Source organism: Oxyura jamaicensis, chromosome 6, assembly GCF_011077185.1.
Source record: "Oxyura jamaicensis isolate SHBP4307 breed ruddy duck chromosome 6, BPBGC_Ojam_1.0, whole genome shotgun sequence".
In the NCBI taxonomy this organism is placed as follows: Eukaryota; Metazoa; Chordata; class Aves; order Anseriformes; family Anatidae; genus Oxyura; species Oxyura jamaicensis.
The window spans coordinates 661,488-667,028 of NC_048898.1; positions in this window are offsets into that span (position 1 = coordinate 661,488).

A 5,541-nucleotide genomic window follows, 5' to 3' on the forward strand; every position below is an offset into this window, starting at 1 on the left:
TATGGGAGAACGCTGGGGCCATATGCAGGATGGAATTTTTGGGGAGGAGCTCTTGGTGAAGGGGATCCTGCAGGTGGTAGTGGAATGTGACTGATGTCCAGCCAGAGTGGGGCTGGATTTCATTGCAATAAGTTTATATTGCAGATGATTCCAATGGAAATCAGCAAGAACCAAACTTAAGAATTAAAGCTGTGGGTAAGGCAGCTCTGAATAGGTCTCAGCCCGTTTCATTTTAGCACTTGGAAGGGCTCAAGGTGGGCAAGCCCTTACTGGATGAAGGTCTGCCCAGGGACTGTAGCTGAAGCCTGGAGAGGGCTGTGATCACCTATAGGTGGGCCACAGAAGGGCTTGTAGTGCCCGCCAGCCTATGGGAAATAGAAACAGAGGGCTCATCAAACCTAAGAATGAAAGTACCACTGCAAGAAGAGAACGGTCCCAAAAGCCATCAGCTGTAACTTTTAAGACAGGAAGGTCCCCAGGGAGGCGGAGGACCTTCTCACCTGTGGGTTTCAAGACCTGGTTGGATGAATCCTTGGCCAAGTGCTGGTGGCAAGTCCCTCCTGAGGTCCCTCCCATTAGCGCTGCCATGGGGTGAAGTAAGCATCACTCCCCTGTTCCTGAGTCCCTTCCAAGTTCTGGAAATAATACATCTGGGGCCATGAGAAGAAAGAAGTATGATTTACAGATCTGGATTTAGGATTCTTGTAGTGTCTTATGGCTAAACAGTTGTAAATATTTAATAAGCTCCAACAATGTGTATTAATTTTGTATGTGATCTCTTTAATTCTTCAGAGAACCATCAGTCAGATAATTTTGCCTCTCCTTAAAATCTGTAAGAGAGAATGAATTATTCATTTTAAACCATCTGCAATCAGTCTCAGAGATTCCCATCCAGAGGAGTTCAAAGCAATTGCAATATTGAGCCAGGAAGAACTTTTTGGGCTTTGGAAGAACATTGAGCTTTGGAAGAACAACACTGGGAATTAAATCCTCGAAAGTGCATTTAATGTCCTTTCCAAATAACTCGCCCAGCTGGTCCATCAGCCCTGCTCCTGTCTGCAAAACCCCTCTGCTGGCAGCATTAGCATCCCTGAGATGGGGGCAGTGGCACAGGACCATGCTCCAGGGCTGTGCCATGTCATGGGGTGCTCAATGCTGTGACACTCAAGTTGCAAAATTATCAGAATGTTTCTTGCAAACCTTTTCCCCACTTCACTCTGCTCACATTTTCTTCCAGGACTACACACAGTAAAACACATTGCAGCACCTTAAAACAGGGCTGGATCATGTAACCATCATGTAACCCCCCCCCCCCCCCCCCCTTTTTTGTTTTTTGCTTAGTCCAAGCAGCACTAAGATATCTTATTTGATTGTTTCAGATAAATTTATTTGCATTATTGTATTATACTAACTGTTATTTTTTTAGTAGTACTTGTACAAAGCATGTTTATCCAAGCAAAATTAAACTGTGTGGTTAAAATTCTCACTGTTAAGATTTACCCTCTAAAATTTCAGCATTTCACCTCAAAGAAAGTTTTTTGAAAGCTGGTGTTTCTCATGGGAGAAGAGGTGTCAAGAGCCAGAAGTAGGGTATCTGGAGATACCTGCTCTGGGACACAGAGCAGGTCCATACCTTTCCCTGTGGCAAATTTATTTATTTATATGTAACCAGGGGGCACTTTTTCTTTTTTTTAAAGTTTCTGGGGAGTTTTTTGGAACCCTTCATATTTTTTTGTTTCCATAATTGTCAGCGGTGCTGAATACTGCAGTGTGAGCAATGCTGTTGACCACTGTCCTTTGCATTGTTTGTTCTTTAAAAGTTTTGTTGCTGTAATCTGCTGTTCATGTATAGCAAAATTGGCCCTTCCCAACTATCTTCACACCACTCAGGAGGGTGCTGTGATTGAATTCAGCAGCCGCTAGGTGCCAGTGCAGTTTTACATGAGAACAAGTTTTCCACTGAACACAGCCAAAGCATATAAAAATTTTCAAGAATTTAGGCAACTTGCCAGTTGTTAAATTTAGCATTACTCATCACAGTTGCTCTTCCCTCGATAGAGCTGTTCTCCTTCGATGTCTAGCCATTTGTGCCTTGTGTACGTGCTCAAATGGCAAGCAGTCTCCACTTTTTTTTTTTTTTTTTTTTTTTTTTTTAATCATGGAATATAAATTAATATGAATGTCAGAAAACTATCCAGGAGATGCATGCTTCTGCAGGCTGATCCTAGGTCTGCTGAGCTGCCTAACAGGGCTGCATTGCAAAACTTGACCGTACTGCAATTGTCCTCCTGCACAGCATCTTGTCCCTCCCAAAATACTGACTCCATTTGGTGCTGCAGAAGAGATACTAAATTAAGATCTGAACCAAGGCACTGAGAAGAAAGGGGAAAATCTCTCTGCTATTTCTGGGATTTCATGCAGGCTTTTGGGCTGTCTGATCGTATGGTTGCCTGGTGTTTGCATGTTCTATGTAAGATTTTTTTCTGCAAGGAGCTGGGGCAAGGCTCTGAGTGTGTAGAGGTGTTTAAGGAAGCAGAGCATCTCCAGGGGGACAGCAGTCTGCCCCAAACATCCCCAGAGGAGAGCGTCCATAGGTGGGGGTTGTCTAAGCCCCCATAGGCAGTTCACAAGGGGCAGCTGAGACCTGCCAAGGGGTGATGGCGATAATAACTTCCACACCTTGAGGGAAAGGAGCATCCCATGAGGCACCTTTGCTTTGCACCACGTGCAGCATCAGAGCCAAGCTGACTCCCTGACAGTCTCTGGCCTCTTACCCTTCCAAAAGGGTAAATCCAGGTAGCTATGTGGAGGTCAGATGGGATAGTCTATGAGAGCTTTAGCAGGACTTGTGGGAAAAGAGTCATGGAGACTCAAATCCCCTTGAAACTCCCTGGAGACTCTAACCCACAGGCTTCTGGAAGGGACATGAGAGAGATGTTCTGGATGGGATGTTCCAGGGTCTATCCAGCTCCAATGGTGCAGTCATCTGATGCCCAGAGACATTCAGGACTCATGTTGAGCCTCAGATCACAGAATCAAAGAATCACAGAATCACCTAGGTTGGAAGAGACCTCCAAGATCACTGAGTCCAACCTCTGACCTTCACTAAACCGTATCACTAAGCTCTACATCTAAACGTCTTTTAAAGACCTCCAGAGATGGTGACTCAACCACTTCCCTGGGCAGCCCATTCCAATGCCTAACAACCCTTTCGGTAACGAAGTTCTTCCTAATATCCAACCTAAACCTCTCCTGGCACAACTTTCCCCCCCCCCCCCCCCCCAGCCCGTTCCCCACACCATTGTAGTGCCAATGGTACCACCTGTATGTGTCTGTGGGCTGGGCGCCAGAGGTCCCTTGGGCACTGGTGTCTCTTGTGCCACCAGCACTATGCCTCTGCCCATGACACCTCTCCTTCTGGTCAGGTGCATTCCTTCTTGGTGCTTCACCGGACTGCATCGCTGTCCTTGCACACCAAGGAGGCCTGCTGCTCGCCTTGCTCTTCTAGTCTTCTTCCTGCCGCACAAGCTGCAGTCAGAGGGCCGAGATGCTCAGCGAGTGGTGGGCCAGCTGCAGGGGGCCTGTTTTATAGGGCCCGCAGCAAAGTGGTGGCCACTGTGACCTCAGCAAGCCTCTGTGATGGAGTGGCCCACGTGTGGCCAAAGGCAGCTGTGTTGGGAGCGGCCTGGAAGATGCCCTTACAGGGACAAGGAGGAGGGTTGGGGGGCTGAGGGCACCTTTTTTGGGGCTGGCTCCCCTGGGCCATTTGGCTTGCCAGAGAGAAAGGCTGGGTTTATTTTTAACACTGTTTTTTCTATTCTTTATGGAGGAGAACAAAAGCAAGGTGCATCTTCAGCCCTAGAGTTGCTGTCTCTATAGAAAAATCTGCAATACACTGATGCCTGAGCTGGTGTCTGTAATGGTTCTAGGTACAATTCTATGTATATTTACTTCTCCATGTCTTCAATATCAACCCAAACTTCAGAATCGGACTCTCGTTTTTCCTCCACCATAGTATATACTGTCCTTATAGAGCCTCCAGCTCACACACTGATCACCAATAACTTCAATTCAACTTACATGCCATTACATTTTCTTCCTTCTTATTGCCTTAAAAGCACATGCCAAAACTTCCTATTTGCTGCCCTAAGTTTACTGATCCTCATCATTTGTTGACTTCCTATGTCTAGGCCAAAATGGTATCAACGGATTGAGTTAAATACTCACTTAACAAAATTACCTCCCACATTTACATTTCCTTTATGCCACACAAAATAATTTCAGAAAATGCAATGTAGAAGCTATGTGAAATAGTTCACTGATATCTAGTTTAAAATAGCAAATTTCAAGTTCAGCTTTGACCCTGTATCTTCATTACTGGCTTCAGGTCATTGCTAAAGGACAAGTTCCTAAAGGTTCAGCTCACAGGTTGTTCATGAGCAATTTATATTCACTCACACGGGAGTGAAACGCAGCATAATCTGACATTAAGCTTTAGCAAAGTCAGCTGAAACTTCTGCCAGAGATTGGCTGGAACTGGATGATCAGCTTCATCTCACCTCCTGCATGGTGGAGACTGCTGATGAAGCCAGAGAGCACCAAGGACCTGTGCTGTAGAGACTTCCAGGGCAAGCCTGGGTAGAAGAAGGGAAAAGGAACAGGCAGTTTTTATGTCTCCTGTCCTGAAAGAGGACTAATATGTGGCTCTCTGCTGATTTTTCACCATTCTTCTCATCACTTATGGCTCAATCATGTCTTAGACTTATTTTTGGAGGAAGGATATGGTTTTTGGCTTTATTTCTATTTATTTATTTATTTATTTATTTTTCTATCCATTCAGAACCTGCATCTTTACAAATTTTTAACTTGGGTTGTGAGTTCATTCTTGCTCTCCAAAACTGATCAGCCAATTAAAGAGCAAAGAGGGGCTCTCAGTTCTCCAAGAAGCAGGAGGGGAAATGTTAAAAGCATAAAAGTGAATTCTGTCATTGCCCCAATTTCAAAGAAAATGAAAGCAGGGCATCAAGGAAAATCTAATGAGGTGAAATAATAGAGCTGGCAAATCTGTAGTTCTTGCTAAAGCCCAGTTTATGGCCAACCTCTTTTTAAGTATGTAAAAAAAAATTCAGACTATTTTGGGGAAACCTCTTTTGGCTTGGTATGGACGCCTTTTTTTATGCCATGTGCTGTCAGTAGCAAGGTATCAGATTTTCACCCATCACTTGCAGGATCCTTATGGAGAAAGGTCCCAAAGGTGCAAAAACAGAGCTGAGGGCTTACACCCTTAGTATTGGGTGTGGAAGAAGGATCCTTTATTTTTGATGTAAACATGCAGTAGCGTAACCTTAATTTCTGCTGCATGCAAATGCCAAGTGTCATCAAAGTGCATGTTGAAAACACTCTTGGCATTGCCAAGCAGTATGTGACCCTGTCTGTATGACCTCAGATCGATTCTTACAGAGCAAAGTGTCCTCTTATTTACCATGAAAGGAATGACCCTTTTAGATAAAACTTAGGGTAGAAAGGACTGAGGCATTCAGG